Here is a 19,171-nt window from a genome sequence, read left to right as displayed (position 1 = left end):
CCATTTAGATAACATAAGGTACCATTCTGCCTCATTTCTTAAACCAAGTGGGGACTCTTTTGGATCACAATATTGAACTTTAGGTGCTAAAGTCTGCTTAAGTCCTATCTAAATCCTTTCTAGAATCCAGCCCTCAGGTACTTAACTTTGACCTAGGCACTCAAGTACCTAAGTTCTCTAGGTCCATACTGTGCAGGCAGATAAGCAACAATTCTGAAAGGGCAGCTTTTTAACTCAGGGTTGTGGGTCTGTGGAAGCTATCAGGGCTACTACCTCCCAAAGCTTGTCTGGGTGTTCTCTCTATTTTATATGTAGCACTATCCTCATTAATATTTTTTATTTGGCTCACACTTCATTAACAGTTACTAGTTGATTAACAGCATATCTGTTCTAAGTGCCCAAACACAGATTGTCACAACTCTTGAATCTTATTTTCAGTCCACCTGCTGATGTGGCATTCTCTCTCTTTTGTCAAGAATCCTGATAAGCAACCATTGCTACCTTAGAGACTTGAGACTGAATTACACCCACCATGTCATCAAGATTTGTCATATATAAATATAGATGTTGAGATGATTAAACACATTAGCAATTTACAGTGGATCTTTAATTCCATCATTCATTATTTTTATTTGATGAACCTCTTTTTTATGAAACTTATTAAAGTGTTAGTATAAATCTTTTCAAAATTCCCTTGATGACTATGTTTATACAAATAATATACATAATGATGTGCTTTTACATTTTGCATTAGAAATGTGCATGACTTCCTCAGTTTATAAGACGTTGCATATCACTCTCATAAGAAATAATGACTAAAATTTTCTTTTTACATTAGGGAGCTGCAGGCATTCAACCGTAGGCTTACCTCATTCTCAGCTTCATCTTGCTCCTGTTACAGACAATAGAAAGACTCCCATGATGTCATTAGGAGTCAGTCAGATGCTTTATCTCTTTGCAAGACACAATACACCAGATGATCCTTACCTGCAGCAAATATAAGGGCATTAGACAAGAAGGAAGACTTCTGTGCTACATTATCACCTACTATAATTGCTGTCAGTAGAGTTTTGTTGCGATATACCAGTCAAGGATCTGGCTCTAATTATTAAAGCCAGCTCCACCTTTTATTCTAGTTTACTTCTTTACCATTGATGAACTTACTCTTCTCTTCCTTCCTTCAGCTCCACTTTCCCTATCTTTGAAGCCACTGGCTTTTAGTTTGTTGCATTACAGGTATGCAGTTATGAATGCATGCTAGGCCTATTGATGTCACTGGAAGTATTTCATTGGATCACTGGATCAGAACTTATTGTTCTGTAGTTCAAAAGACCTTCCTTTCCAAAAGAGTCCTTATAACTGGTTCTCTAGAAAGAAACACATCCCATTATTTCAAAAGTTTAACCATGTTTTTTCAAACCCCAAAGTTTCAAAGTTTTGAAATGGCCTATAAGAGCTACATTTGGCTGGTCACTTGCTTGATTTTTTTTCTCAGTACAAATTTGCTCTGATTTTATATCTTACTTACAGCTCTTCCATATGTGCTGGACCCATTAGGAGGTTTGGCTGAGAAAAGATTGAATGAGGATTGTCTGATCTAGCCTTCTGTGAATACACATCTTAAAAGTCCATGTTACGTTGAAAACACACAAGTTGCACTTAAGGGAGCGCCCCTCTCTAATTTATTCATAATTAATAAATAAACTTGAACGTGTAGCTCTGCAGAAAATAGTTATTAAAAATGCTCTCAAAACTAAAAAGACATCCTGGTCAGACAATGCATATCCAGCTGTGTTAAATGAATTTAGAATTGAATTCAGAGAATCTTTATAAGTGTTTTCTTTGGCTTTTGAGTTCAGGAGTTATCCTTTAGGACTGGAACATAACTGTATTATTAAAAAGTCTAGAAATATACCAGGATATTCCACAGATGCAATCTAGTTTGATTCTAATTTTCAGGGGAGAAAAAAGTTTTAACTACTTTTTTTTCAGTGGATGAAGTATGGGAATACTTGGAAAAGGCGAGTTTGATTAATGGCAGTCGTCATGGTTCCAGAAAGTAGAGATCATGGGTAGCATTGTGGAATTCTCAGAGGATATGATTGGTATGGTAGAGTAAAGGGATTCTGTGGATGTTACATAGTTAGATTTTCAGAAGGAATTTGCAAAATGCGATAGCAGGTTCATATCATAAAGTAATGCAATCAGGGAATGTGCTCTATATCAGTTGTCACTGTGGAATGAACACAGCATGAGTTGGAGGGCAAAAAAGCAAATAGCCTTATGAAAATATTTTTTTCCCTGTAGTAGTGGAATATGATGCCAAAAAACAAGCTTTCCTCTGTGCTTCCACTTGTATCTCCCCTTATGCCTGGAACAGTATCACAATTAAACTGTATAGAGATGTCTCATGATGCATTATAGTTATAGTATAATGAATGGACCCCCAGAATCCCCTATTTGTGTTATAACAGCCCTGCATTGTCTTATTCTCTTCCAATTTGATCCTTTCTCTTAATTGAGTCTTCTCCGTACTTTCATGGTCCACAGTAGTCACATTCTATTTTATTACGGTATCTACTGTAATAAAGGTTACACAGTTCTGGTCACTCTGGTCAGTAAAATGACCCCACGCAATTGCAATATGGTTTTATAGGACTCATGCTGGTAAGTCCTAATGAACTCCTTATTTCATTAGCGCATGGAAAGGACCTTTCTTCCCATACACAGCAAGTTGACAGGGGGAATCAGATATTTATGTCTGTATCCACAGATTCTTTTAGCAGCAGTTTCTTTCCATGAACAGTACTCTGTAGTCTGTCTTAGTCCAGTGTTTCTTACTGTCCATTAACTTTTAAAGACTTCTTATAGGAGGTTACCAAAATGGCAGGTATTGGAAAACACTTCTAGATAGGTAGAAACATGGAAATGTTTTCTTCTTTCACTTGTTTACCCATAGTAAATATATCTTTTGGCAAAAAAATGAGACTTCAATACATAATGTTTTTAATGCAAATGTTATACTTCCTTTTATCTGGATCCCATTCCAAACATAACACCCTGCAGCTATCAATTCCTTCTGAGAGGAAAATGTCCTTTCCTGTTGCTGTGTTCAGTATCGTTTTCATAAAAATTAAGAAAAATTAAGAATTTGAATAAAAATTATGAACAGCCCAGGAAGCAGAACCCTGGAGCCTGCTTCCAGGTGACAGCACGTTTGGAATATGGTTACAAATTCTTGAGACTGAGGAGTGAATGGTGCATATTAACTTAGTGCACAGACTCAGTTAATACTAATCAAGGCCAGCTGACTCCTCCCCCCCCCCAACAGTTCCTTCCTCTGGTTCATTCTGGAGCTGTATTTAAGGAACTCCTCCAGCCTGAGCTGTGCTGCACAACATACAGGAGGCACTACTTCACTGTCAGGGCAGCTAGGATCTGGAACCAACTTCCAAGAGACGTGGTGCTGGCTCCTACCCTGGGGGTCTTTAAGAGGAGGCTGGATTAACACCTCACTGGGGTTGTTTGACCCCAGTACTCTTTCCTGCCATGGCAGGGGGTTGGACTTGATGATCTGCTCCGGTCCCTTTCAACCCTACCAACTATGAAACTATACCGGCCTTTGTTCTCTGTGCAGCTTCTGCTCCACAATGCTTGACTTCCCTGGTTCCTGACCCTGCCTTTGGTTTATACCTAGATTTCAGTTTCCAGATTCTCCCCACAGATCTCATCTCTGACTTCTCTATTCCTGATCCTGCCCTGGGCTTGCTCCTGGATTTTGATCTCTCAGTTCTCCCTGCAAATCTGCTTCCTGACTCCTCACCACAGTTTGGATTACTCTTGGACTGTGCCCTATCAATTTTCCTTTGGACTTGATGGCTAAATACAGCAGTCAAAAAGCCAAAGGCTAAACCAATTTGATCTTTGCAGGTTAGTCTAACCTGCTTAGATTGAACTGAGAAGCAAGTGAATAGACATTTATATTGGATTCCAGAAATGCAGCCACATGCCTGCAGTGGCTCAGGCCAGAAATTTGGGGGGGTGCTAGAGCATGTCTCCCAGCCAGTGCCAAAGGAAAGGGAGGGAAAAGCCCTACAAGGCTTCCCCGTGCTCCCTGCATGAGCAGAAGTGGAGTGGCCAGGACCCAGCTTGGGGTCAGCATGCTGAGGCCAGAAGAAGGGGTCTTTAAACCCCACTCCCTGGCCCACATGGATTCACCTTGGGTGCACCCCTGTCAGGCTGCTTTTCCCCACTCCACACTCAAGGCGGTGGTGGTGGGGACAGGACAGTCCCTGCCAGGGTTTTGCCCCTTACTCAAGCAGAGAGTGGGGGCATGGCCAAGCCCCAGCCAGGGGCTCACAGACTGAGGTGGGGATACCCTTTCTGGCTGCATGGGATTGCAGCCTGGGTCTACCTGGAGGGGTGGAGGAGGGCGGTTCTGCCCCTGTCAGGCCCCCGCACAGTACTGAGGCAGATAGTGGGCAGCATGGCCATGTACAAGCCAGGGGCTCACAGGCTGAGACAGGGATGGCCTCCCTGGTCCTGAACCCCAGCCGTAGTTTGCCTGGGGGGGAAGCCCCTGAATGGGGGGTGGGGTGCATGGCCACACCCTGGCCTGAGCCTCACCTGCCCAGGTGGCTCACATTCCCAGGTGGGTGGCGGGAGGGTTTAAAACCCTTGCCTCTCCACCTCAGCATGCCAGACCCAGGCCAGGGCATGGCCATGACCCCACTTTCCACTTGAGTGAGGAAGAAAACCTTGGCAAGGGCTGCCCTCTCTTTCCCATTGAGCAGGGAGTTAGGGGCAGAAGGGGCAGCCCCCATCCAGGGCAAACCCTGGCTGGGGTCCAGAACCAGGGAGGGGGTTTTAAACCCCGCTTCTGACCACTTGCACAGGAACCCACCCAGAGTCTGCCTGGAAGGGGAAAGCAGCCCCTGCCTGGCTTTCTTCCTGCTCCACACTCAAGTGGAGGGGCAGGGGGTGTGAGCAGATGCTGGGCAAGCTAGCACACTGAGACAGAGGGGAAGGAGGGGGTTTAAACCCCACCACGGGACCCCCACTGGGGTCTGCCTGGCAGGGGCAAAGCAGCCACTGCATGGCTTTTCTAATCCCTGCTCAAGTAGGGGTATAGGAGGTGTGACAGATGCTGGCCAGGCCAGCACACTCAGACAGAGCAGGGGAGGGGAATTTATAACCTGCCCCCTCTCCCCTTTAGGTTTAAACCCTGCCAGGTTTAAACTCCTTCCTCCCTCCACCTCAGTGTGCTGGCCTGGCTGTCATATGCCTGAGCCCCCACCCCTCTGCTTGAGTGGGGAGCAGGGGAAAAGCCAGGCAGAGGCTGGTACACCCCTACCAAGCAGACCCTGGGTGGGGTCCCTTGAGGGCAGAGAAGGGGATTTCATAGTTTCATAGTTAGTAGAGGCGGAAGGGACCTGAGCAGATCATCAGATCCGACCCCCTGCCCTGGCAGGAAGAAGTACTGGGGTCAGATGACCCCAGCAAGGTGTTCATCCAGCCTCCTCTTAAAGACCCCCAGGGTAGGAGCCAGCACCACTTCGCTTGGAAGTTGGTTCCAGATCCTAGCTGCCCTGACCGTGAAGTAGTGCCTCCTGATGTCTAGTCTGAATCTACACTCTGCCAGCTTGTGACTGTTATTCCTAGTCACTCCTGGCAGTGCTCGTGGGAACAGGGACTCCCCCAGTGCCTGCTGATCCCCTCTGACTAGTTTGTAACAGGCCACTAGATCCCCCCTCGGCCTTCTCTTGTGGCCATCTCTCCTCCCCCACTCCACCTCCATGCGCCAGCCTGGCCAGCACCTGGCCATGTCCCCTGCCCCTCCACTCAAGCGGGGACCAAGGGAAAAGCCAGGCAGGGGATGCTTTTCCCAGCTGGGGCCCATGCAGGAGGGTAGAGTTTTAAACTCCACCCCTTCCCCTGCACCTCAGTGTGCCAGCCTGGTCAGCATCTGGCCATACCCCCTGTTCCTCTGCTTGAGCATGGAGCAGGGGAAAAGATCAGGGAGCTGCTCCAACCCTGTCAGGCAGATGCTGGCTGGGATCCATAGCCAGGTTTCCCATCCTCATCGCCTTGTCAGCCAGCCAAAGCAATGATAGGGATAGTGATAACAGAGGGGTGGAGCCAGCCCTGCTCCGCTGGAACAGATAGCACAACATAGCACAGGCTGCAAAGCATCCTGGGATGTTGGGGGACTGTGAATTAACTTGAACTGTGAAGGGGTCTGGGGCAGAAGTTCCATAAACCAGTTTGATCTAAATCAGTTAAATCTGATTCTACATCCAACTATGTTTATCTTAAACCAGTTTCAGCCATTTTGTAAGTGGTTCAACTGCACTGAACTTCTGTTCTATTATACATTTAAACTGGTTTGTGGGCGGATGTGAGTAGGATGGGTTTTAACACTTGGGGAGGAACAACCAGCACCATACCTACAGGTTGGGGAACTCCCCTCTTGTCAGCATGGAGGTGGAAAAGGATCTTGGAGTCATAATTGACTCCAAGATGAACATGGGTCGGCAGTGTGGGAAGGCAGTCAGGAAGGCCAACCGTACCTTGTCATGCATCCACAGATGCATCTCAGGCAGGTCCAAGGAGGTGATCCTCCCCCTCTATGTGGCACTGGTCAGGCCGCAGCTGGAGTACTGTGTCCAGTTCTGGGCGCTGCACTTCAAGAGGGATGTGGACAGCATCGAGAGGATTCAGAGGAGGGCCACTCACATGATCAGGGGGCAGCAGGGCAGGCCCTATGAGGAGAGGCTACGGGACCTGAACCTGTTCAGCCTCCAAAAGAGAAGGCTATGGGGGGATGTAGTGGCCTGTTATAAATTAGTCAGGGGGGATCAGCAGACATTGGGGGAATCACTATTCCCCCGCGCACTGCCAGGAGTGACCAGGAATAACGGTCACAAGCTGGCAGAGGACAGGTTTAGGCTAGATATCAGGAAGCACTACTTCAAGGTCAGGGCAGCTAGGGTCTGGAACCAGCTTCCTTGAGAAGTGGTGCAGGCTCCTACCCTGGGGGTTTTTAAGAGGAGGTTGGATGAATATCTTGCTGGGGTCGTTTGACCCCAGTATTATTTCCTGCCATGGTGGGGGGTCAGACTAGATGATCTACTCAAGTCCCTTCCAACCCTAGAAACTATGAAACTATGAAACCAGTTTATGTGTAACTTCTGTCCCTAGTCAATAACTAGGTTTCTGATTCCCATCTTCTGGCCCTTCCTTTACATTTTGACCCATGACTTGTGGTTTCTGCCCCTTTGTCCAGAAACCCCCAGCTCCATGCCTGGCTCTACCCACCAGGACAGCAAGCCTGGTGGACTGTGACAGATGGCTTCTGGGCCTCCCACCACCTTATTGCAAGTGCAATAACCACAAGAGTATTATAGAGTAAATCTACTACCATATCTTTCAAAAGAAAGCATCCACAACTGCATTTTGTGAGGGATATGAACTCATCAGTGAGTGTTAGGCATTCTTTCTCTATGCCTGTTTAACTGGCTTTTTTGGAGAGTTAGAGGGAAGAAATACCTAGTTGCTGGTTCCCAATTGGACTTGCATATAAGCTGGATGCTGAGCTGCCAACACTGTGGTAGTTTTGAATGTGTATTCTGATACAACTCAAGATACCATGGAATTTAGATAGCGACTAAATATGTTGATTTGGGATTTCAATTTTTGATTTAGGCAAAAATCCCACCTAGGTCCTGCTTTAAGTACCTAACTCATTTAGAGGATCTAACTTTCAAACACACAACTCACTCTAAGCACATGAGCAGTCCCATGTGCGATGGACTGTTGACCCAAATGGGTGAAGTTGATCATATGTTTAAAGATTTTGCTTCATTTGATCCTTAATGCTCACCATTTTGCATAAGTAGGCCCTTATTCTTGATTGCAATAGGGAAAAAAACACTGAAATGTCTCATAACAGAGCCCTACTCACATCTTTAGTGAAAACCGGGAAATAGTAAAAGAATAAGAACCCATGGCTTAAACCTAGATAGAACTTTTCCTAATAATCAATAGTACAGTTAAAGAGGGAGCAGTACATTTGTCAACCTCATGTCCACAAACAGTAGTTTCTTCATATATATATAATACACATAGAAAGCATAGAAGGAGAAATTAAGGACTGAAATTTCTACCACTAGACCATTTTCAGGAATGTCCTTAAACTTAAAATGGCACTCTGGGGCTTGTGCATGTAATCAATATAATTATATAATACAGACCCACACCTGTTGGTAGGATTGTATTAGCACCTGTGAAAAAGAAAATGAGTTGTTGAAGGTGTTGACCTCTCTTTATTAAAACTGACTTAATACTGTTTTGCACCACCTGTTACTACATTCCATAATCAGTCTTTTAGATGAGATTAGGTATTAGATATATACCAGATGTTTCCAAGGTTTGCCTTAGACACTCCAGTCCTTAAATCAGGGGCTCCTTTAAAAGTCAATAATGACTTTTAAAGGCAGCTGTGTGCATTCTCCATCATTTACTTAGAACAAGAGATTTCACAACTTACTGGTTTTTTTTCTCTTTATTAGGGAAGGCAGTTTCCTAACCAGCTTTGAAGAGGCATCATTTAGGTTTGGCTATTCATGTTCTATAATCCCCTGATAAATGATATAACATGATAGATCTAAAGATTTAACCATGGGAAGGAATAGAGGTTAACACCAGAGGCCAAATTTTGCTGTGGGCTGGATGACCAATTGAGGTCACCTTCTCTTATAAAAACAAAATTAGGTCCCATTTAAAAAGAATGGAAAGGTATCCTAACCCTGTGGCTAAAAATTCTTAATAATTATACATATTACTAAAAAATGTATAGGATGAATTATTTGTGAATTGTATGCATCTTTAAAAAATAATACCTATGCATTTTGATCTTATGCAGTTTCAGACTGTGACAAAGGATCCTTTTTATAAATAAATTCTACCCCTTTATTGTTTTTAGAGTAATTTTTGGTCCCATTGTTTTTAAAAGAAAATATATAAAAAAAGAATAATGTGATAGTGTAAAGGTATAGTTTTATTGTTACTGTGACAAACCTTTGTTTCATTGTGACCAAAAAGGCTAAGTAGGCTGAATTCTGGCTTGGAGTTCTTAGGAGACACTGTGAGCACCTTTTGCTATATATACTTTCATAGTAGGACAGCTAAATGCCCTTTTCACTCCAGGGGAAGATACCAGCTGGGACCCAACTGCAGGCCTTAGAGACAACTTTCTGATTGGTTCCTGATAAAATTAAGTTACATTTCATTGGATGAGTCTTATTCCCTGGGTTATCTACTATAGTTTTATTATACATTTAGATATAACACCCTGTGCCTGAGGAGAAGAAAAGGAGTCTCTGAGAAGCTGGAGAGGGAGAAAGCAGGAATCTCAGGAGGACAGGGGGAACACATGGGAACAGAAAACTGGATATGAGGGTATTCTTGTGTTTAGCACTGTGCTGTAAGGAAGTGTCGTGGCTCAATAAAGATTCTTTTGTTTGAGCTATTATTTGCTGTGCTGTTTGGGAATTTGATACTCTGACCCTAATCCCTTTCCAAAAGGCAGCCGCCTCCCTCCCTCCAAAGATCTAAACAAAGAAGGAAAAGAAGGTGATTGGGAACAGTCAGCATGGATTCACCAAGGGCAAGTCATGCCTGACCAACCTGATTGCCTTCTATGATGACGTGACCATCTCTGTGCATGCAGGGAAACCAGTGGATGTGGTGTACCTTGAGTTTAGCAAGGCTTTTCATACAGTCTCCCACAACATTATCTCAGGCAAGCTAAGGAAGTACAGGCTGGATGAATGGACTGTAAGGCGGATAGAAAATTAGCTGAAGTATCAGGTTCAGAAGGTAATAATCAATGGCTTGATGTCTAGTTGGCAGTTGGTATAAAGTGGAGTGTCCCAGGGTCGATCTTGGGTCTGATCTGATGACCTGGAAGATGGCATAGAGTGCACCCACAGCAAGTTTGCAGGTGACACCAAGCTGTGGGGGGAAGTAGTAGATATGCTGGAGGGTAGGGCTAGGATTCAGAGTGACCTAGACAAAATGGAGGATTGGGCCAAATGAAATCTCATGAGGTTCAATAAGTTTTGCACTTAGAAAAGAACAATACCATGCACCAATACAGGCTGGGGGCAGACAGGCTAAGCAATAGCTCTGCAGAAAACAAAGGACCTGGGGGTTACAGTGGACAATAAGCTGAATATGAGCCAGGAGTGCACCTTTGTTGCAAAGGTGGCTAACAGCATACTGGGCTGCATTGGTAGGTGTGTTGCCAGTAGGTCAAGGGAAGTAATTATTCCCTTCTATTCAGCAATACTCTGTTCAGTTTTAGACCTCCCCACTACAGAAGAGAAGACTGAGGAGGGATTTGATAGCATCCTTCAACTACCCGGAGGGGGTTCAAAAGAGGATGGGACACAGAGACTCTTCTCAGTGGTGACAGATGACAGAACAAGGAGCAATGGTCTCAAGTTGCAGTAAGGGACATTTAGGTTAGGTATTAGGAAGAATTTTCTCACTAGGAGAGTAGTAAAATGCTGGAACAGGTTACCCAGAGAGCTTGTGAGCTCTCCATCCTTGGAGGTTTTTAAAACACAGCTAAACAAATCCTTGGCTTGGATTTTCTTGTTGGGGCTGGTCCTGCCTTGAGCAGGGGGTTGGACTAGATCACCTCCTGAGGTCCCTTCCAACCCTCATTTTCTATGATTCTAAGGAGCGCTCAGAGGTGTGTGTGGGGTGCTACAAATAGCCAACAAGCCAGGGGCAGAGAAGAACCAAGGTCTTTGTTAAATTCTGAACTCTTAATTAAACAAATGAGGGCATTACTCCTCTCAGAATCCAGCACAGGGAAAGGATGTTTAAGGTGACAAGCAACTCTAACTAAGGTTTTTGCTTGCAACCTTGCATTACTGCCCTCCCTGCCCCCCCACCAAATACAAATGAACAGACTTTTCAGTTAAATTGGAAACGACGGGACTGAATTAACAGTAAGAGACAATAGCCATAATGACTGTAGCAGGGCACTAAGGTGCCTGCTACTTGAAGAGCAGGAATGGTCACCAGGTGCCAGTTGCCAGGGCAACTAGGAGGAGCTAGGGGCCCACACCTGTTGAGTCAGCTGACCGGAAGGGGCAGGGCTGACTTCAATAAAGCACAGGCTGGAGGCGGGTCTTGGCTGGCAGCCAAGGAGAAGCAGTGGTACCTGACTAAGCAAAGGGGTAAGGCCTGAATGCGAGCAGTTGGTTATGCTAGTGAGGGATGGAGCACCCGCAGAGAGCGACTCAAAGGAAGTTAGCCGCACGGTTTAGCTTTATGTTATAGCCCAGGGGCTTGTGTTATTGTTTTGTTATTGTTGTAAGACCGGAGGACCGGGTGAGGCTCTAAAGGGGATGGAGGAGGCCTCATAGGGGAACCACGTCAGTGTGGGAGCCCCAACCCCAGGGAGTGGGCAGCGTGAGAATGCATCTAATAAGACTGAAGAACATCTGGTACATCCGTGAGGCTTGGTACAGGGCTGATTGGAGTCACGCAGAGCCCATAAGGCTGGGGTGCACCTGAACCCCATTCTGGAATAGAGGCCCAGTATAGGATAGGAGAACTGTGACCAGGAAGACTAAAAGTAGCTTCCCTATAATTCATATAAGACCAAAGATGCGGCGGGCAAGATTGCGAGGTGCAGATAGGCAGCTTGGCGCGGTATAGAGGGTAACTAAGGGGGAGCACAGCGACCCTGAGTTCCTGTCCTGTCACAATGACAATAATTACAAGATTATTTACAGTGATGAATAAGAAAAGTGAGAGGGAGAGAACAGACTAGAACAGAATGCATTCTTGGATAGAGCAGGGGACATAGCAGCACTGTGAACTCTGAAGTTTTGTAGCCAAAGTCTTGCCCCTCTAAAAGCTATACCAGGCCTGAAGGTGGGGTCCTATGGGAAAAGACTGGACAAGGGTTTTTGGGGGAGTCCCAAGGTAGCATTTCTCTTTCAAGAGTGGTGTGGGGGGTGGGATCTGTGACACCAGTATTAAAAATTTGTCTGGGTATTAAAATGGAGTTTAGTGTTCATTTCCACATATGTTATTGCATTTTTCTTTTGATTTCATATCCTTTGAATTAGCTAAAGTAAGAAGCAAACCATGGATTTTAGAGGCTCCAGAGACATCCAAGGATAACATATCTAAACACACTTTTGATAATGGATTGGATAAATATGCAATACTCAACTGATAATACTTATTACCATATATGTCTTAAAACAAAATGGAAACAATTTGTCTAATTCAAAACAACATTACTCCAGGGAAACATTCTTCATGATCTATGCTATCTATGAAACTATTTACATCTTCATGTTTTATATGTCTATTTTGAGAACACATTATTGAAATACAAATATTCACTTTTAAAACTTTGCTCCAAAGTGAACATGCACATGAAGCCACATTTATTTGAATGCTAAAGGAATTGCAATTTCTCTTCCAATCATTTTTAATATCTTTCCTTGTCTCTGCAGTAAAGTGAAAAATTACACAGATGACATAGCAATCTTTTCTTATGGAAATTTGTTTAAATATTTTCCATTATGAAAATTCTTTATTAGGGCTAGATTCAAACCTATTGGATTTGATTGAAATATTAGTTGGCTTCATTGTGAGCTGGACTAAGATATTAATGTTGAAAAAGATCTGTTCAGAAAAAAACAAGTGGTATATTTACTTGATATGAACCAATTATACACAACAAATAATTACTTTAGTATGTGATCAGGTATTCAATATTTGAGATGGCTCACATTATATAGTAGATCTTTCTTGACTAGGTAGTGTAACTTTTATAAATGGTTTTCTTTCCTAAATAAAACAAAACATCTTTTATGAAGTAAATTTTATTTACTGCCTGAGAAGCATATGAAGCATAATTCTGAAAGCCTCAGTCATAAAGATACTTACAAACAAAATTCAATCAAACAAATCTTACTGAAAAGTTAATAGAAATGGGGTTTAAATGACTTTAGCAATAAACTCTGTTTAAAAGTTGTTCATTTTTTATCCCCAGTTGTTGCTTAGCCTCTTGCTATTATAAGCAATGGTACCATGTGTACAACTTTTATCCTTACATAGTAAAACCAGTGAGAGTATTTAAAAAGACTAAGCTTCAGTATAAAAAAATAAACTACTTACTCAAGCCTTCAAAATTTATACATCCTTTTCTTTTAAGACAAAAGGAGACATTATGAATTTACCTGAAGTCATTGGCATCGACAAAGATATAAAACAGAATGTTTGAAGAGACTTGGGTGGACTAAATTATATGTTTTCACTTAGGGAATTGTTCAGGGAAATAGTAATAGTGTAAGCCCACAGGTATTATGGTAAGTGCATCCATCATGTCAGAACAATTGTATTTAATAAAGCTTTATTCCCAACTACAAAGAGCTTTTAAGATGTTTTCCACTTGGATAACTGTTTTGTTTTGTGAGTTTTAAAGATTCAGTTTTGGGAATTCAAAAGAAATGTTAAAACCAAAATTGAAATACCCCTATCAAATATTTAGGTTTGGGTGATCAGTGTTACATGGAGACATGTAGTAATATTTCTTACATGTGATTGAACATAACTGTTATGGCACTACAGAACAAACAGAATATTGTATAAAGCCATATTTAAAATGGCAAATATTTAGAAACAAGCTTGTAGTTAAATCTTAGTACAGATCAACTTCACAATATGAAGGCAACAATTTTGATAATCTCTAAATTTTGTGGTCATGTTTTGTCAATATATAAAGTTTAAATTCAAAATTACGGTACAAAGATGCAAAGTATTTGATCAATTGACTATTCAAAACTGAAAAATGGAAGCCAAGCAGTATTTAGAATTAATTCAGAATTTCATTGAAAAATTATTAAAATTTGTAGGATAATCAACCTAATTATGATGTATTGGAAGAGAAGTGTTTTGATTTCACAAAATCCAATTTCTTTAGTGAAATTCTAAGGAAGGCACTCAGCGTTACAGTTTCAAAACCCCACAAATTGCATTAAATTACCCATTAATTATAATTAATTTGCAGTCCATGGTATTTGATAAAAGGTATTTTGTTTTCTTTTGCTCTTGCAGAAAGATAAAACCTACAGATTTCTAAAATTACAGGAGAAAGCCAGACATACGCCATTATAAGTAATTTTACATTTTAAAAAGTTATTCATACTTTTTCAGTATTTTATTTAGCAGTACTCATATTTAACACACTTCAAATTCAGCCATAATTTTTCAGCAGTATTTTAGGTCAGTATATAAATTACTGACCATTTGAGGGTTGATAACTGTCCTACTATAAATCCAGACCATAGATGTTCTGAATTATTTTATGAGATTAAATTTTGTAAATGAAATGCCTACCTGTTTTGTTTCAGACAAATGGAAATCTTTTTCTCATACACAAATAAAATTGTAGCTCGAGTCTACTCATTAAATAGTATGTGTGTGTGTGCGCACGCGCATGTGCACACTATCTCACACAAAACTATAAGCAAATTACAGCCACTCACTAACAAGTTCAAGCAGGGGAAATTCAAGCTGCAAGGGGAAATTTTGGTTGGATACTAGGAGGAACCTTTCTAACTGTGAGACCTTTGGCTAAGCTAGTTAATCAGGGAAGATCCTACCCTAAGCAGGGAGCTAGACTAGTAGATCTTGTGAGATCCTTTCTAGCCCTACTTTCCTATGAACCTAAGTTTTTTTTGTGACTAACAAAAGAAAATTTCTACAGCAATACTGAAACCAAAACACAAAATGTTAAGTAGTGAACAATTTTGATTTGTCTGGGAAACAAGCTAGAGATAACCTGTGAGGTATCTTCCAGTTGTAGGCTCTCATTGCTATCATTAAAGCAACATGAGCAATGTAGGTATAAAAAGGTATTGCAAAGTATTGGTTAAGGTAATTTCAGAACCATTAGCTATCCTCTTTAAGAACCTTGTGGAGGCTGGGTGAGGTCCTGGATGACTGGAAAAAGGCAAATATAACACCCATCTTTAAGAAAGAGAAGAAGGAATAACCAGGGAATTACAGCCTGACCTTTGTACCTAGAGCAGATCCTCAAGATATCTAGTGTGGATCACCTAGGGAACAAAGTCATCAGGAACAGCCAACATGGCTTCACTAAGAGCAAGTCATGCCCAACAACCTGATTTTTTTCTTTGATAAAGTAACAGGCTGTATGAATGGGGGAGAGCAATAGATGCAAAAAAGCTTTACTTTAGGCTTTTCACATTTTCTTCTGTGACAATCTTCTTAACAAGCTAAATGAAAGTACAGGCAGTCCTTGACTTGCAATGTTTCCAGTTACAATGTTTTGCACTTACAATGTTTGTAAATTGACACCATTTCAACTTTCTGATGTCAGTTTCGACTTTACGATGTTTGATCTGACCCAATGCCATGCCCATCTCCCTGGAGAACATCTGTCCAAACTTCCTTGGACACTTTCGTTAAGGAAGCAGACAAGACTTCAGAAAAAACTGCATCCAAGACTCCCAAGAAGACTCCAGTCAAGAATCCTTCAAAAAGTCCAAACAAGAGCCCTTCAAAAAGCCCATCAAAGTCACCTCAAAGAAATCCTTCCAAATCAATACAATTGCTATTTACAATAGAAATACATTAATGTAGCTAATGTAGCTATATTACTCACTTATAGCTGATTGAATACAAACTTCTGGGTTATTTTGGTGAAAATAGGGTATTGGGCCTTGGTTCGGGAACCAACCCTCCATTTATAACATTGTTTCCTATGGGAAAATTGGTTCTGAGTTACAACGTTTTGACTTAAGGCGTGACTTTCAGGAACAGATTGTGTTGTAAGTCCGAAAACTGCCTGTACTAGAATGTGGATACATAATCAGTTGGAATATTTTGCACAATGAGTAGTCATCACAAGCTCAGAATGTCTTGAATAGACTGAGAAACAAGTCTGCAGTCAATTCGATGTGATTCAATGATGTCCTGGCATGGAATAATTGTATGCGCTGATAAGGCTGGAGAATGCTTGGCTAGGCTGCAGTACTGCAAAGAAGGACTTGGTCTACCGTAACCCCCAAAAGCTGAATATGAGCTAGCAGTGTGCTCTTGTTGCAAAAGGCGGCAGCAGTATACTAGAATGTATTAACAGGAGTGTCACTTGCAGATCAAAAGAAATGAGTCTTCTGTTTTACTCAGCATTGGTAAGGCCTCACGTGGAGTAGTGCTCAGCTCTGTGCCCCAGTTTAAGAAGGATGTGGACTGATTTGAAAGAGTTTAGCACAGAATGACAAAAATGATGGCCTGGGAAGCATAACTTATGAGGAAAGGCTGAAAGAACTAGGGGTATTTAGTTTGGAGAGAAGATTGAGGAGAGATTTTATAATAGCCTTCAAACACTGGAAAGGTGATTACAGAGAGCATGGAAATGGCCTTTTCTGCATGAGTGTGGGCTTCAGGACTAAGAGCAATGGCCTCAAGGTGCAGAGGAAATATAGGTCGGAAATTAGGAAGGATTTTCTGTCTATGGGGGTGGTCAAGATTCAAAAAAGAATACCTGGAGAATTGTGGACTCTCAGTGCTTGGACATTTTCAAGAGCAACTTAGATTTGGCTAGGATGGTTTAGTTGGGGATGATCCCGTCTTGAGCAGGGGGCTGGACTAGATCACCTTGTGAGGTCCCTTCAGGTCCACCTTCTTATAAGCCTAAGTAGTTGGAAGTTTGATAAACTCTTTGAAAAGAATGATCTTCAGTGCAATGGAGTCTCTTACATATTATCATTGAAGTACCCTACCAGTAATATTCCGCTTAAAGTGTCACATCCACCAGATGAGCCTCTTTGCCCACCAGATGGAGCTTCAGCTTTTAGTTCATCCCTTTGTCCACCAGTTGTCGTGTGAATTGGCATGGCATGGCAGTCTCATCCTAGAGTGGGGGTTGCCATAAATCTCCACTCCTCTTCCTTCCAGCCTGCACTGGGGCCAGATGCATGCCACTACTTGCATGAGATGGAGCTACCACGCTCTGGCTTGGTCAGGACAGGGAAAGCTGGGGCCCCCTGGCAGGAATGAGTGGGGCAGGGGGCTGTGGGGTGGAGTGTGGGGTGGTCACCTGCAGGTCTGGGGAGGCCTGGGGGATGTGGGTTAGGAGTAAGGGGCAGCAGCAGGGCTGAGGGGGGCTGTAGCTTGATACTCAGGGACAACAGAATGTGCAAAGGCAGGGCACTGGCACGTCCCTGCTCGCCCTAACATCATCCTCCCCCTGCATGACAGGACTACATTTTCCAGCATCCAGGCCTGGGACAGTTTCTGGGACCTCTGGCAGACCCAGGGATCACTGCCTCATCTTGGGGACTCCAGGTGCACAGTGTTCTTTCTCTATCAATCCAGGCAGTGGAGAGTTTCTTAACACTTGTGTGTGTGATCCTTACAAGTCTCTCAGGTGCAATCAAGCCACATGTTTATTTCAAAGAGGGTACCCCCTCTTCCCCCTGGAGGGGCAGGCAACCCCTGCCCATCCTTCTCTGTCACAGCCCCAGCCTCTTCTGCCCCCCCCCCCGCACCCTGACCAAATGTCAGGGATTTTGCATTACTCAGCTGATGGGAGCAGGGGGAATTACCAGAAATTGCATATAAAGCTTAATTCAAAATAAACAAGTTTTAAAATTTGTCATGCTCATTAAGTTAATGAATATTAAATGCCCTGGCATGTCCAAGTACCCAAGAATGGCAGAGAGCCAAGAACTGTTTTTTTGTTATTTGAGTTTATATATGGACATTATTATTGAACCTCTCAATTAGGAATTCAGTAGGTCACTAACTTTGACCTGAGTGAATTGACGTGAATGGCAGTGGTTGCACTGTTCACAGGAAGCTGACATTAAGCCTGGGCACAAGGGACTTTAGAATTATAGAAAGTTAGGTTTGGAAGAGACCTCCAGAGGTCATCTAGTCCAACCCCCTGCTCAAAGCAGGACCATCCCCAACTAGATCATTCTAAACAAAGCTTTGTCTAGCCATTTGAAAACCTCCAAGGATGGAGCTTCCATCACCTCTCTGGGTAACCTGTTCCAGTGTCTGACTACCCTCCTAGCACTCCACTTGATACCAGCTGCCAACTAGACATTGAGCCGCTGATTATTACTATCTGAGCCTGATGCTCCAGCTAGTTCTTACAGTCCATTCATCCAGCCCATACTTAATTAGCTTGCCTGGGGGGATATTGTGGGAGGCTATATCAAAAACTGTGCTAAAATAAAGGTATACCATGTTCACCAGTCTCCCTGCACCCACATAGCCGGTCATCTCATAGAAGGAAATCAGGTTGTTCAGGCATGACTTACCCTTGGTGAATCCATGCTGACTGTTCCTAATCAACTTTTTGTCCTCCGAGTGCTTAGAAATGGATTCCTTCAGGATCTGCTTCATGATTTTTCAAGGGACTGAGGTGAGGCTGACTGTCTGTAGTTCCCTGGATCCTCCTTCTTCTCTTTCTTAAATATGGGCATTACATTTCCCCCTTTCCAGTCATCTGGGACCTCTCCTGAGTTTTCAAAGATGATGGCCAATGAGTTTTCAAAGATGATGGCCAATGGCTCTGCAACCACATTAGCCAACTTCTGCAGCACCTTTAGGTGCATCCCATCCAGCCCCATGGACTTCTACATGTCCAGCTTTCCTAAGTAGTCTCTAACCTGTTCTTTCACCAAAGCTCACCTCCTACCCAAATTGTGTTGCCCAGTGCAGTAGTCTGGGAGCTGACCTTGCCTGTGAAGACTGAAGCAAAAAAGGCATTGAGCACTTCAGTCTTTTCTGCATCCTCTGTCACAAGTTTGCCTCCCCATTCTGTAAGCAACCCACACTTTCCCTGATCCTCCTCTTCCTACCCACATACTTGTAGAAACCCTTGCTGTTACCCTTCACATTCCTCGGTAGCTGCAACTCCAATTACACTTTGGCCTTCCTGACTTCACTCCTGCATGCTCAAGCAATGCTCTGATATTATTCCCTAGTTATTATTCCAAGTTTCCACTTCTTATAAGCTTCCTTTTTGTGACTTTAGTTTAATAAAGTGTTCCCTGTGAAGCCAAGCTGCCATACTTGCTACTCTTCCTTGCAT

This window comes from Crocodylus siamensis, chromosome 6, assembly GCF_052110815.1.
Source record: "Crocodylus siamensis isolate JL-2025a chromosome 6, ASM5211081v1, whole genome shotgun sequence".
Taxonomy (NCBI): Eukaryota; Metazoa; Chordata; order Crocodylia; family Crocodylidae; genus Crocodylus; species Crocodylus siamensis.
Note: the sequence above shows the minus strand (reverse complement) of the source record.